The 14,240-nt window shown below is 36.0% G+C and overlaps 1 protein-coding gene across 2 annotated transcripts in view; it reads right to left on the bottom strand.

The window, feature by feature from the left end:
• The window catches only part of LOC5567454 (transmembrane protein 214), a 92,932-nt gene that overhangs the window by 13,954 nt on the left and 64,738 nt on the right, over positions 1-14,240 (bottom strand). The window lies entirely within an intron of this gene.

A 14,240-nucleotide genomic window follows, 5' to 3' on the forward strand; every position in this document is an offset into this window, starting at 1 on the left:
ACAAATCGATTTTGTGTCTTCTGCGCGATTATTTCCTAGGAATGTCCTAAGAATGATCGCTCAGATGACTCCAACAAGATTTGGAATAACTGCGACGATCTACAAGCGTTTCTTTAAATCGTCGGAGGGAGAATTTTTCAAACAACGCACAGTATCAAATCTTAATCAGGTTATTTTAAACCTTTAAATTATAATGCTATATGAAAAGTAGTTGCCGTTGTAGTCCAGTAGTGTATCAGCTGATGGGAGCAGTTTTTTTTATAGATGTATAAAAATGAAGAAAAAAATGAAGTATGGCATACAATAGTGTTGAAAAGTTTGCAAGTTGCAAGAGACCACGGTTATAGAAAAGCTAGCACTAGTTTGGATGAAGCCTTTTGACGTCAATAAAAGTTTTGAGGAATGTATTTTGGATCCCCTGGGCCATTTTCCTGCAAATTTCCCAGTTTAAATCGAAAGACCAAATCAATTCGCATGCCATTTGGAAAGATAACCGTTTCTACATAGAAAATGTATATATTTTATCTGAAATGAATTTAATTTAATCGGTTCATCTATGCAACCGTTACAACACGTTATACACAGCAATTGAAGCCGTCAGAAATTTTTCAAATGGTAACAAAAACTTTTTCAAATTCCTGAATTTCTTCGGTTTTCCATTGTCAATTGATTGATTAGACTATGGGCAAGCATATTATACAACTAGTGTCCTGGACTTTGTCGCCAAACGATATAAAAATGCCGGGGGTCCAAAATATGTTCTTTGAGGGTTCAAAATGATGAAAAATAGTGCTTCACAATTCAATTATTTTCTACTTTTTTTGGATCCTACATGAGGAAGTTTTTCTCTACATTAGGCATGTTTCTTTGACTTGATTATGCTGTGCAATTAATTAGTATACCATAAGTGGGTGGAACAATGGAAGCTGAAGAATATAGATCTATAAATATGCTGCTAATTCACGAGAAAGTGTTGAACATGATTGTTAATGATCAATTACTTGAGTATTTAAGCTAAAATCGCTACCCGCGCCATTAACATGTTGCTACTTGTGTTGCCATTTGGAACGACCGTTAATTGTCTTACACATTTTTAATCAGACTTCAACGTCTGTTATTTGTGATTTTAATAAGTAAGTAATCTGGATTTGGACAAAACCACTCATGTTAATTTGCTTTGAACTTACTTTTATATAAATGTAAACTAATGATAAAGGAAAAGAAAACGATTATTGTCTTATTTTTGGACCTTAAATGGACATTCGAAACTATATCACGATCAGAAATGTTAAAAGTTTTGAGAAAATATGATATTGGAGGACAGTTTCTCAAATTGATACGAATCGTATTTATCCAGTCGCTCACAAATATGTCAGTACAGAAAATCTAATTCAATTTCAAATCAGTGCCATCTGGTGTTTCACTACGAAGCGTTTAGGATCGGTTTCATTTTTCTTTATACGTTAATGATATGAAGAAAGCAATAAAGCTTTGTGACATACATTTATTTATTTATTTTTCAAGGAATACCTTCAGGAATTTCTTAAAAGATTTCTCCAAAAAATCCTTCAGAAATTCATCAAGACCTTCAGAATTTTTTCTAGGATTCCTGCAAGGCTTTCCAGGATTTCTTCCGAAGGTTTCCAAACGGATTACAACAGATATTCAAGGGATTCCCTCAGAAATTCATCGGGGTTTCTTCCAAAAAATCTTTTTGGAATTTCTTTGGGAACTCCTACAGATATTATTTGTTCAGCTCATACAGAGATTTCTTCACGAACATCTACAGGAATACCTCTAAGAAATTCTCTATGAATATCTCAAAAGATTCCTTCAATAATTTCCCAAAAGCTTTAATATGTAACTCATAGCTCCTAGAGGAATACCTGGGGAAACTTTTGGAGATAATTTCTGTGAAGGAGAAATCCCTGTATTATTGTTTGGAAAAATCGTTAGAAGATTTGTGGAATGAATCTCTAAAGAAATTTTTGGAGGAATCTCAAAAAGTTGGAATTACTGGAAGAATTTCTAAAAGAATCCTCAGAATAATTACTTCAGAAAGCTATCGAATTCTAGTTGCATCAGGCATTCCTAAAAGAATCCATCCAGTAAATAATAATACATTTTTTTCCAAAATTCCTCCGAATGGGATTTTTTGAAAAAAAAGATGGTTCTAAGAAGTTTCTGCCAAAATTTGTTTTTGGGTTTCTTGAAGAATACCTTCAATATTATTCCAGGAGTTCCTTCAAGGAAATTCCTGCAAAGATTTTCCGGCTATTCTTCTAATATTTTCTTCAGGGATTCTTCCATGACATTTCCAAGAATTACTTTAGAAGTTTTTGTAGTGATCTATATGAATTATTCCAAAAATTTCTCCAGGGATTCCTCGGAAAATGCCCCCAGAAACTTCATCAAAGTTTCACTAGAAAATAATATACAGAATTTTTAGGAATTTCTTCTAGTTGTTACTTCAGTGATTCCACCAAGTGTTACTCAATGGGATCCTTCAGGAATTCCTGAAACAATTTCTCTTAACCAAAGGATTCCTTCAGGATCTCCCTCATGATCTTCTTCCACAGATTTCTCCAGGGATTTTTCCAGGAATTCTCCAAGAACTTTTACAAGAAATCATTCAGGATTGAGGTATCCCTGAACGATTTCTGGTAAAAGTTCTTGGAGTGTTTCTAAAGGAACTTCCCAAGTAGTCTCTCCAATAATTTATCTAGGGATTCCTACGAAAATTCTTTCAGGGATTTCTCCAGGGATCTCCTCAGACATTCCTTAAGGAATTTCTCCAGGAATTCTAACAATTTCCCAAGAAGTTCTCTCAGAAATTTATCATGGAATTCTTCTAAGATAAGGCTTCTTTCTCCGGATTCAGGGAGTATGAATTTGTTCTAGCAATTTCTTCAGGATTCTCTCATAGGATTCCTCCAGGTATTCTAATTATTTCTCCAGACATTCCTTCAAGAATTACTTTAAGGGCTCCTTCAGAGATTTATCCAGGGGTGCTCTTGACAACCTCGATGTCGCGAAAAATTCCTCCAGTATCTCCAAATGTGTCGCTAATAAACAATTAAGATATTTTTCCAGAAATCCCTCTAGATGTTCATCAAAAGATACCTCCTGAAAATTTAAAGGTAAACCCCGGAAATTTTTTTGGAAGATTCTGGGAGAAATTATTTGAGAAGTTTCTGAATGAATCGTTTGCTAAATTCCAGGGAAAATAGGGTCCTAAAGCCCTGTCCCGATTTTAGTGCCAAACGCTTAAGTTTAGGCCAAAAACACATGTTTACTCAATTTTCTAATGTTTTCCGTTGGTTTAAGTCGAAAAAACATTTTTTTAGAATTTGTCACACCCCTTGGCTTAAACCTCAAATTTTGGGTGTATTTTGTTTTCCGTGTCCCTTCCGAAATGTCAGATAGGAACAACCCCAGTGTTAAAACTGAAACCCCTGTGGTATTTAAATTAAAGTTTAAATATGATATAGCCGTTATTTGAGCGGGAAAAAATGCTAAAGTAGTTGAAGTAATATGTTCTTTCGGGTTGTTAAATAAAAACAAGATTTTATTAAAAATTTTAGAATCCAATTCCTGGAAAATTTTCTAGAGTAATTCTCAAAGGAGCTCCTTGGAGGAATTATAGAGGAAACCCAGAAGAAATTCTTGAAGAAATTTCTTTAGGAAATCATTGAGGGAAAATTGGTCAAATTGATGTATTAACAACTGCATGAATTTTTGAAAACAAATAGGATGGCTGATCCAGTGGTAGTGTGTGTACCAATAATAGTGGTAGTGCGGTTCAAGCGTGTTATAGGCAATTTTTATTTTTCTGTGTATTTTTCTAACATAGCCGTTGATTGAATTATATGAATGTTGGGATCCCATTTGAATTGCACCAGTCGAACATCTTCTCGGATTATAGCACGCGAAAACACATATCAATTGCTATCATGCGGGGCAGACATCTACTTCTGATCTGCCACAACGCTCAACCAAAACTACTTTATTCAAAACCTTCGTTCTATACAATTCATTTTAATAGGGATTTCCTACAATTTCGATTACTTAAATTTAAATCCCAACATTCGGCCACCCTGACTGACATCCGTCTCGGGTGTCGTCATTATCCTCGTCGTCGTCATCTTTATCCCCGTCGTTCTGATCAGAAGCTTCCAGTCTAATGTCGTTCTCATTTGCTTTTCTTTTCGTAAACCGCATTCTCCGCCATCCACCAAGCATAACGTAGCGCAACAGTTTGACGTAGTAATGTTGATGGTTTATTTTGTTCCAACACTGACGAACATGTTTTCGGTATTTACCAGCACATTTCTTGAGCCGAAATGATCGAGGACCCCTAAATCGATTTCGCTTCTTCGGCTCTTGCAGTAGAATATTACCAACGCCACACAGCCGATCATTCATATTTAGCTCAAATGCGTTATTGTCACACATCGTTCCAACCATTTCTGCAACGTTTGCGTTCGATAGACTAGACACAGTTGAAACCACACTATCGTTGATTGGGCTTTTGTCAAATGCTTCGCAATTGTTTTCATTTTCTTCTTTCGTCTCACAATTATCACCATGTGGACTTGAGCGAATCTCGGCAATGGTAGAACTTATTGATGCAAAGTTGGATTTTACATCGTTGAAATCTGAGCGCATTGCACTTACTTCAAGCGCTAATTTGGATGATCCAAGAGCAAGCATCTCCACTTGAGCAGCGAAAATAGTCCAAAAACTCCCATGGTATTTTGGATCTATTTCTTCACGTCTTGTAATTCCTCCGACGTTGTAATTTTTATTCGCGGCTATATCACTATGCTCCTTGGCTTCATTAGAATGTGCACCGTTTGGGATTCCCGGACGAGCCCCCAAATTTGTTGGGATCCCATTTGAATTGCACCAGTCGAACATCTTCTCGGATTATAGCACGCGAAAACACATATCAATTGCTATCATGCGGGGCAGACATCTACTTCTGATCTGCCACAACGCTCAACCAAAACTACTTTATTCAAAACCTTCGTTCTATACAATTCATTTTAATAGGGATTTCCTACAATTTCGATTACTTAAATTTAAATCCCAACATGAATGTGTATAAAAAAATCTTTGAAATCAGTAAGGAAATAGTAAAAAAAACAATTAAAAACCTTAGCTTTTTTGCTCCCTTGCACCAAAAATACTGGGGCGTTCCTATAATAGTGAATTTCAATGGAAAATCAATGTAAACCACTATTATAGGAACAGAAGTTAGCAACTACCCCTTATTACTGGTGCCGGTAATGGAGGAAATGCTTTTTCAAAAGATTCAGTGATTTTATCGTTCTACGATTATTTTTTACGTGAAATAGAACAGAAAATCTTTTGAATGACATGTTCAGATGAGAAAAACGAGCGTCTGTTACTTTCTGGCGATTTTTTGTTGCTCAACCCGTTACTATTGCCTCTATCACTAGTACAGACGCCCTATGTGAATTATTTCCTAGCGGAATCTTTGGAAAGGTTTCTGAGGAGATTTTTTGAGGAATTCCGCGAGAAACTCCTGAGAGATTTCGTGTATGAATCTCTGCAAGAACGTCTACAGTAATTCTTGAAAAAATCATGGAGGAATACCTGGTAACATCTTTGGAGGATTTTCTAAAGTAATCCTTCAAGGAGCTCCTGGAACAATTCTTAAGATATTTCTTGCAGGAATCCCAGGAGGAACAACCGGAAGAATTTCTGAAAAAAAACCTAAATTATTCCTGGCGAAATCTCTGGAGTGGAGAAGAATTCGAATTTGATTGCTGTCTCCAAGAATTATTCCAAGATTTTTTTTCAGAATTTCCACTAGTTATTACCACCAGTTATTCCATGCTTTAGCGATTCCTTCAGGAATTCACCCAAGATTTTTTGCAAAAAAAAACTCCAAGGATTTCTCTAGGAATTGATTCTGGGGTTCCTTTAGGAATGCCTCCAAGAATATCACCGGAAGTACCTCCAGGAGTTCCTCCAGGTATTTCTCCTGCAGCCATGGAAAGAGATTTTGAGATAGTTTCCGAATTACAGGGTTTAAGAGACTCCAAGTTAATGCTTCCAGTGGGCATTTTGCCATTTGAAGGAAGCACCACACTAGACAACGGACTCAGGCGACGTCTATTGGCAACGCCCACTAGCACAGTCGGAACACAATCCTCACGAAAAGTTTTCCGGCCTGACGCGGGAATCATCCTTGAATGAATTATCGGAGAAATCCATTGAGAAATTTCTAAAGGAATCCCTCGAGAAATCCAAAGAGAATTTCTTGGAGAAATCTCTTCAGGAGCTTCTGGAGAAATATTTGGAGGAATTTCTGAAGTTATGCCTGGAGAAATCTTTGTATGAATTCTTGGAGGAATTCCTTTAGCAAGTTTAGAAGTTCAAGTCGGAATCTCTGGAAAAGTTCCAAACTAAATTTCTGAAGAAGTTCCGCGGTGAGTTCCTGAAGGAACCTTTGAAGAAATTTCCGGAAAAGCCTTGGAGAAATCATAGAGAAAGTCGTGAAGGTGTTCTTGGAGAAACCGTTTGGGAATTTCAGGAAGAATGCCTGAAAAAAGACTGGATGAATTTCTAGCAGAATTCATGGAGGAATCCCTCAAGAAATTCCTGAACGAAAGCTTTGAGAAATTTCTGGGGAATCACTGTTACAATTTTTGGAGGAATCGCTGAAGAAATCTCTCAATCAATCCTGGAGGAATCCCTGAGAATATTCTTAGATATCCCTGGAGGGGTGCTTGAAAAAATCCTCCTAGAAATTATTAATAGCTATTTTTTTGAAAAACCCCTTGAGAAATTAAAGAAAAATATTTCTGGAGGAATTCTTGGAGAAATCCCTCGAGAAATTATTGGAGTAAAAATCTCTGGAGGAATTTCTAGAGTAACCCATCAAAGAATTTTAGGAGGAAGCCTTGAGAAATCCTTGAGAAACCCCAGGGGTAGCTCTTGCACAGGTTCCTAGAAGAATCCTTTCCAACGAAATATTTTTGGACACTTCTGGAGTAATTTTACGATGCATTCCTAGAGAAGTTCCTGGGAAAATCCCCGGATAAATCTTTAAAGGGATTCTTTGAGTAACCCATCAAAGAATTTTAGGAGAATTTCTTGAGAAAACCCAGGAAAGTTCTTGCAGAGATTCCATATGGAGGGGTTTCTGGAAAAATCTCTAAATTATTTCATAGCAGCATCTTTGGAGACACTTCTAGCGAAATTTTTCGATGCATTTCTGGAGAAGTTCCAGGGAAAATCCCCGGAACACCTCTGAAGGGATTCCTTGAGTAATCTTGGAGGAATTTCTGGAGAAACTATTGGACGAATTCCTGGAGGAATCTCTTGAGTATCTCTGGAGAAAACTTAGGAGGGTTCTTGGGATTCTTGATCTTTTGGAAAATTCTTGGGAGATATCCTGTACACGTATTTCGACTACCACTTGCAGTCTTCTTCAGTGTCAGTTACTCGTATCCACAGCGAAATACGCGTATCTGTCAAAGATAAGCATTCAGGGGCGGAATTAAACGGCATAAGATACTCCATCTACTTTTAAGTCTCTCTATTGAGATTATGCTCAAAGGATTCGAATACATTAATAAGAGTTATAAATTAACTATTTTTTGAAATTTTGTCCAGACATGCTGTTTAGCTGTATAAACCAACTGGTGAGCACTGATTTCAACGAAATATTTTTCTGGTAATAACGGTCTAAGAAGCACTGTACATAAACTCTCCCTTTTCTACATATTTTCTGGCTCTTCTACGTTGAATTGGATCAACATATTTAAGTAATTTCGTGCAAAAGTAAAACCTATATTTATGATTTCCTGGTCATCTTCGATGTAAACAGTTTCTATACGACCATAACTTAAAATTTTATAAATAAAAATCATATCGAGAATTTGGATTAGACCAGTACAGCGATAGTGTTATCGAAAATATCAAAGTTATATAATCGGAGTACAACGTTATTAGATAACAATAACACAGCGTAACAAAAATGACATTTTTGCGTGTCTCAAGAACCAAATTATGTGTCTCGAGTATATTCGGGGTTGCTGAATCTGTTGCCATTTTCAGAAATGTTCCAGCACGTCACAATTTTTAGCTACAGGTCGCCAAAGTTGTGTAAAACATTGGTTTTATCGATGTTTACATAAAATTTAAAGTATAATTTATCAAACTTTTTTGTGATTTAATCCAACAAGAATGCGATTTTGCCCTTAAACTTTCATTTAAGGCACAATTTGGTAGAAATCGCACGACTAAATTTAGATTGAACCGATTTTTTCAACATGCTTGCTGTCTCCATACAAAATTCTTCGTTTCTCTAATATGGGAAAATACAAAACATTTTTAAAACATCAAAAAACAACTTTTTCGCATCGAAAGTATTATAAACTTTGTTGATAAGTATTGTTTTACGCATAAAGTTTGAATTCTGTGAAAATTTAAGCAAATAAATTGCCTTACAAGCTGGCAAACTTGCATGCAAGTTGGCTAAAATAGTCAATTTTTGCATTTTCAACAGCCAATATCTCAAAAACTAGACGTTCTATGATATTTTTGAAAACGGCAATGGATTCAGCAACCCTTAATTGAGTGAATAGAGGTATTTTGTTGATTGAGACAAAAACGTGTTCCGCAGTGTAATCACCAATAATGGTTCGTCCATTAAATACGTAACGCTAATAGGGGGAGGGGAGAAGTACGATGCTTGATTGTGTGTTTAACAATGTAAGGTAAGGATGGCTCAAAAGTTTCCGGTATTTTCCATGTAGTACTTAATAAATGTTCCCTACTGGCGCAATTTAGGTCCACCCAGAAACATTACCCATTATAGGCTAACTAAACCCCAAATGGGGTCATAGTACAATATTTACCTTCTTGTCTTTGTTTGTGTTCTGTGCCTTCTTGTTTTGGTTCTTCTTTTCCGCTGTTTTCGGTGCCATTATGCTATGTGCTTTTTTTTCTCTCCTATCGCCCCTTATCACACTGAGAAAAACAGTAATCTAATTACTCTATGTACACTGTGAGCCCTTGGAACGTTGGAGTCCGCCGAACTAAAGGCCGGACGACGAGATCCACTCCCGAGATGAAGACGTTTGTGTGAGTGTGCGCTGGCGCGAAATTGATGCTGCCTGTCGTCCCACTACTGACTGGAGAAGGCTCTCTTCAATCTCCGATGGTGCGTCTCGTTGCAATCTGTGTAACGTTAAAAGCTATAAGACCTTATCGTTCGCGACACTACGTGGATGAGCCCGGCTGCACTCACTCACTAGCACTAGATAATGCTCTTCTTGTGTCTTCAAATCACTTTATCTTCTTGGACACTTTTTCAAAGATTTTTTTTTCTTTTAAGATTCGTTTGTTGCTAAGTGAGTGCAGCAGCTCCACCTCGTCGACAATCAATTTTAATACTGCTGCGTTGCTGTTGCTGCTGCTGGTTGTGGTTATTCCCAGGTGGTGTTTTACCGCTTTGTTCGAAGTTCGCGAGAGGTGTAGACTACGCTGAATACACGATGCAAGTGCATATTAATTAGTGGGTGCGATGATGCGTTTACCGCGATCATGATTCATACGGCGATTTGATCTATCAACGGTTGTATTTAAGGTTTATTGTAGTTGAAAAATCGTTTCAGGGGGTTAAGATTTTGTTGAACATCAAATCTGCAGTCTTAAACGCACGCATCCCTGCGGTATGGATCAAGAAGAGATAATTGCTGATTTGATCTCACTACACACGGAAGCGAACAAAGAAGCATAAATCGCTTTGGGAGATACATATCCAATGAGCTTTTCCAAGGTGGCACTGAATGCGTACAGGTAGGTATTGTACGATTCAATTTCGAGTCGAATCATTGGTAATTAAAAATTAATCAGAACTGTACCATTCATAAAATGAGTATGCACTACTGGGTCGTGTAAAAAAAAATCGAAGTGGTGGTCCAATGAAATGATTTTGTTTGTCAAATTATGTTGAAAATTGTCTACTTTGGTATTGGTGCTATGAAGATTGAGTGCTGCCTGTTAAAATTTTAGTTGAGTTTATTCCATTAATTGGTACTACAGTCGACTCTCCACATCTCGATATTCTACATCTCGATATTTCTCCCTATGTCGATGATTTCATAAGTCCCTTCAGTTAGCTTACATTTTCACTCCCCATATCTCGACATCCTCCTTGTCTCGATATCTCCATATCTCGATGTGTTTCTGATGATTTTTCGTTCTCAATTTTCTCTCCGTATTTCGATATGACCAATATCGAAGGTTACTAGACCAAAGTTTTGGGATTCAAAACATATTAGGAGCGCAAAATGACGTCTGTTTGTGTATTACTTTCTTGGCAACGGAGTGTTTTTCAATCTAGTATTCATCAAAAATTTGTTCTTTGTCTCGATCTCTCCCTATCTCGATGGTCCCTTCGATATCTAGATGTGGAGAGGCGACTGTAGTTAGCAAATTAACATTTTGTGCATTACTTCCATCTCCATTTGTGAGATAATGAAAATCAACGCAAAAATACTACTGAGAAGCAGGCACTGTTCCTGTTGGGGACATAATGCCAAAAAAGAAGAGTATATAGGCGTTTATGGCTTACTTAAAATGTGTAGATGTCTGCACCTCTCATTGATCCTAAGGACGATTTTAAAAGGTTCGATAAATATACTGAAAATTACACGAAATTTCTGCCAGAAATTTTTTGTTGAAAATACCGTTTTGTCTCAAATTACGAACAGTGGCGATCTTAGAGATAAGAATTTATATTTTTGCTACAATAAAATGTAGATAAATTTGAGTGGTTTTCTTGAAAAATCTCCAAGAATCTCGCCATGATTAAGTACATTAAGAATCCTAGAAGACATTGGCGAAAGGCTTTGCCCTAAATTCAAAAAGTATTTTGTAAGAAACCCGCTGAAGATTTTGGGAAAAATGACTCTACAGCTTGAGCAACGAACGTAGCGAAATATCTAAGATAAACATAAAAGGCTTTTACAACGATCGGCACAAGTATATTGAAATTTGTAAAAAATAAATGCCTGAAAATCACTTGTTATACATTTTCCAAGAAAATTCTTTGGCGTCTGTTATGGAAATGTACAGAATTATGTAATTAATCTCACTAGTAATCCACTAAAAATACTTTTTAAATTTCAATTAGCTTTTCAAGGGTTTTTCGTCAAACAACAAACTAAAAATCAACATATAAATCTTTTTAGAAATGTTTCAAAGCTTTAATTGAAAACCCTTATAAAAATGTCAAACCTCAAAAAAAGTTATTCACAGAGGATATCATTAAGAAACACTCTTAAATTCTCCCAAATATCTCATGGATGATATTGAGCTAAAAGATCATGAGGATCCGCTAAAAATCTCGGCAGAAATCCAGTAAGAATCGTAAAAATGTTTGCGCAAAATCAGCCATGATTCCAAAAAGAAATCGCTTAAAAAATTTTAAGCTTGTGTGGAGCGTATTTCCAGGCAATTGTCGAGCTCAACTTAGTACATAGCTTTTCTATGGATTCGCAATTGAAATTATCTATTCTATAAAATTACTTTTTTATGTTATTAAAAATAAGTGATATTTAAGACAGGCCTTATCTATCCCTCAACAAAATTTGCTTCGGTCATAGAACTACATGGCGGTGAACTCGTCCAGCATTTGGCTACATAGAGTAATCAAAATTTCCAGAATCAGCGCACACACACATCAGATACACCAAGGAGCAACTGAGACGCGAGGTAGAAATAAAAGGTAAAACCATCACAATGATGTGTCGTCAAGTGATTGTTGAATCGAAGTCTAAAATTAAAATTAGATCGCGAAAATAAAAATCGAACGATCGACAGCCCACGAAACGAGAGCGGTGCAACAAAATCATTGACTCCTGTTCCGAGGTATGAGTACCTACTGCTATATATACGTGGTAGGTATAGCTTCATGTTGCCATTTACTACGCGTGCTATCTGATCTCCATTTGAAACACTTGTTGTTCAATCCGCGACCACATTGGAAATGTTTACAACGAATGCTTCCCAACGCTCCACACGCGTGCGGTTATAGGGCCTAATAGTGCAGTGGTGCTCAAGCTGCAGCATACTGCGGGCCAAATCACTATTTTTCATCCGAGTTGCGGTCCGCAAATTTAAATGCAACAAAATAATGTTACGTCTGAACTTGATATTTTTGGTCTAGAGTGCCATAGTTTGGCCAATAGTAAATTACTCAACAATTGAGGTTTAAGTTCTGGTGCAGTACAAAGTAAACCAGAACAGTCGGGGGGCAACAAGTTGGATTATAACAATATTTTATGACTAATAATAACAATACAAAATTGGCTCCGTAATGCCTTATACCGCTTGAGCCTACGAAAAATCAGTCAATTGTAAAAGACTTTGACGACATGTAAGTGCAATGTGTCATTGAAAACAATTTGACATGCTTATCGGTATTAGAAAGCTAATTAATCTATTTAAAATTAATGACTTCAATAGTTACACTTTAAAAATGGCATAATTCAAAACTTCGACGATCTTTTCATTCAAAACTCCGCGCAGAGATTACAGATACCTCAAAACATCAACTTTGAACCAAATTTTCGATAGTATATTTCTTCTGATAATCACGGCCAATAAAAATCCGTTTATATTACACAGATTTCCTTTGAATTTGTGGACTAATACAATCAAAAACGCGTAACTTCAAAACGGGCCCTACGATTTAAAAAAAAATGCCCAGACATGCTGTTTAGTTATAGAAAACGACTAATGAGCACATATTTGATGGACATTTTTTTCTGATAACAACGGTCAGGGGAGCACCGTGGCAAAAATGTTTAATACCGTCGTTGGGGGTGAAATTGAGTCGAAAATGTGTATATCATGATTGTTTCACAAGAACAAATCAAGAATATCATCTTCAGCTCAAGTTTCCAAAAGCATTCCATTAGCAATATGATTTATATGTATGTGATAATTTAAAATAGGATAATAGAATCATCCATCTAAAAAATGATAATTATGTGTCAATTTGGCTTCATTTTCTATTGTTTTCCAATATTTTTTTAAATACCTAAGTTCTAACTTTATGATAATAGATGGTAGGAATATTTCAATAATATTGTACATCAATAACACAGTAAGATCCCCACGGTGCTTCAATTACCGTTATTATCAAATAAAATATACCATCCAAACGGCAGTCGGCAGTTGATTCCTGACATTGTTCTGCACCTCTGGGCCGAATTTTAAAAAAATCCTTAGGCAGATTTTTGAGTTACGCCCTTTTGAAGTTTATATGACAGAAATCAGATGATGTATATCAATTTAACTTGTTAAAACAAACAGAATAAAATTTTGTAGTTTTGTTTTTTTTTTCATCTGGTTTAAGATATTGAAAAAATCTTGTTTCCAAAAATTTTTCTAGACCGACATTTGAAAAGGGCCAATGTTATGTTTAGTAATTACTAATCAGCCAATACTCGAAACATGATATCTACCAATCTTATGCCTGATAGTGATTTTAGGAAATTGTCCAAAGCAATCAAATATGTTTAAACAACTCTTGGACAGGATATCTTGATACGCCCTTTTGAAGTGTATGGAAAGAATATTGCATGGTGAATTTCGTTCCATCTATAATCAACGGTTGGGTGCATACACAATCATTCCACCTTTGCGGTTGTTCTTATTTCATTCAATTTATCAAGTTGCATAAAGTTTACACATACACATATTTTTTAGACTGACATTAGAAAAGGGCCAAAGTATAATTGAAATATATACAAATCAATATAGCTGAACAAACTATATCAAAGTTGATGGAACACTCGAACTTCACATATCTGTATATGTATTATATGTCTGTATTCTATTCAATTATTTTATATTCTAGTGTGTTCTATTGTGTGCAATTCTACTCTATTTAAATTCATTTCATTCTGATCTACCCTACTTGATCTTATACTTTTTTTTACAAATAGACTCTGTATTAATCAACAACTGCGCCCAAAAGATTTGAACGGTACACCTTCGATGTTTGTATGGTTTTATAGCGCTCCCAGATCTGTGAAAAATAGCTATGCACAGATTCTGACTCCTCATCCGTGCTTCTTATATGCTCTAAGAAAATTAAGCTTCAAATGGTTATTTCACTGTAAGTTGAAATAAGGGTTTTAACTTATATATGTTAATTTTTTATGTATTTTAAGGAATAGTTGAAG

The sequence above is a fragment of the Aedes aegypti genome, chromosome 2 (assembly GCF_002204515.2).
Source record: "Aedes aegypti strain LVP_AGWG chromosome 2, AaegL5.0 Primary Assembly, whole genome shotgun sequence".
Taxonomy (NCBI): Eukaryota; Metazoa; Arthropoda; class Insecta; order Diptera; family Culicidae; genus Aedes; species Aedes aegypti.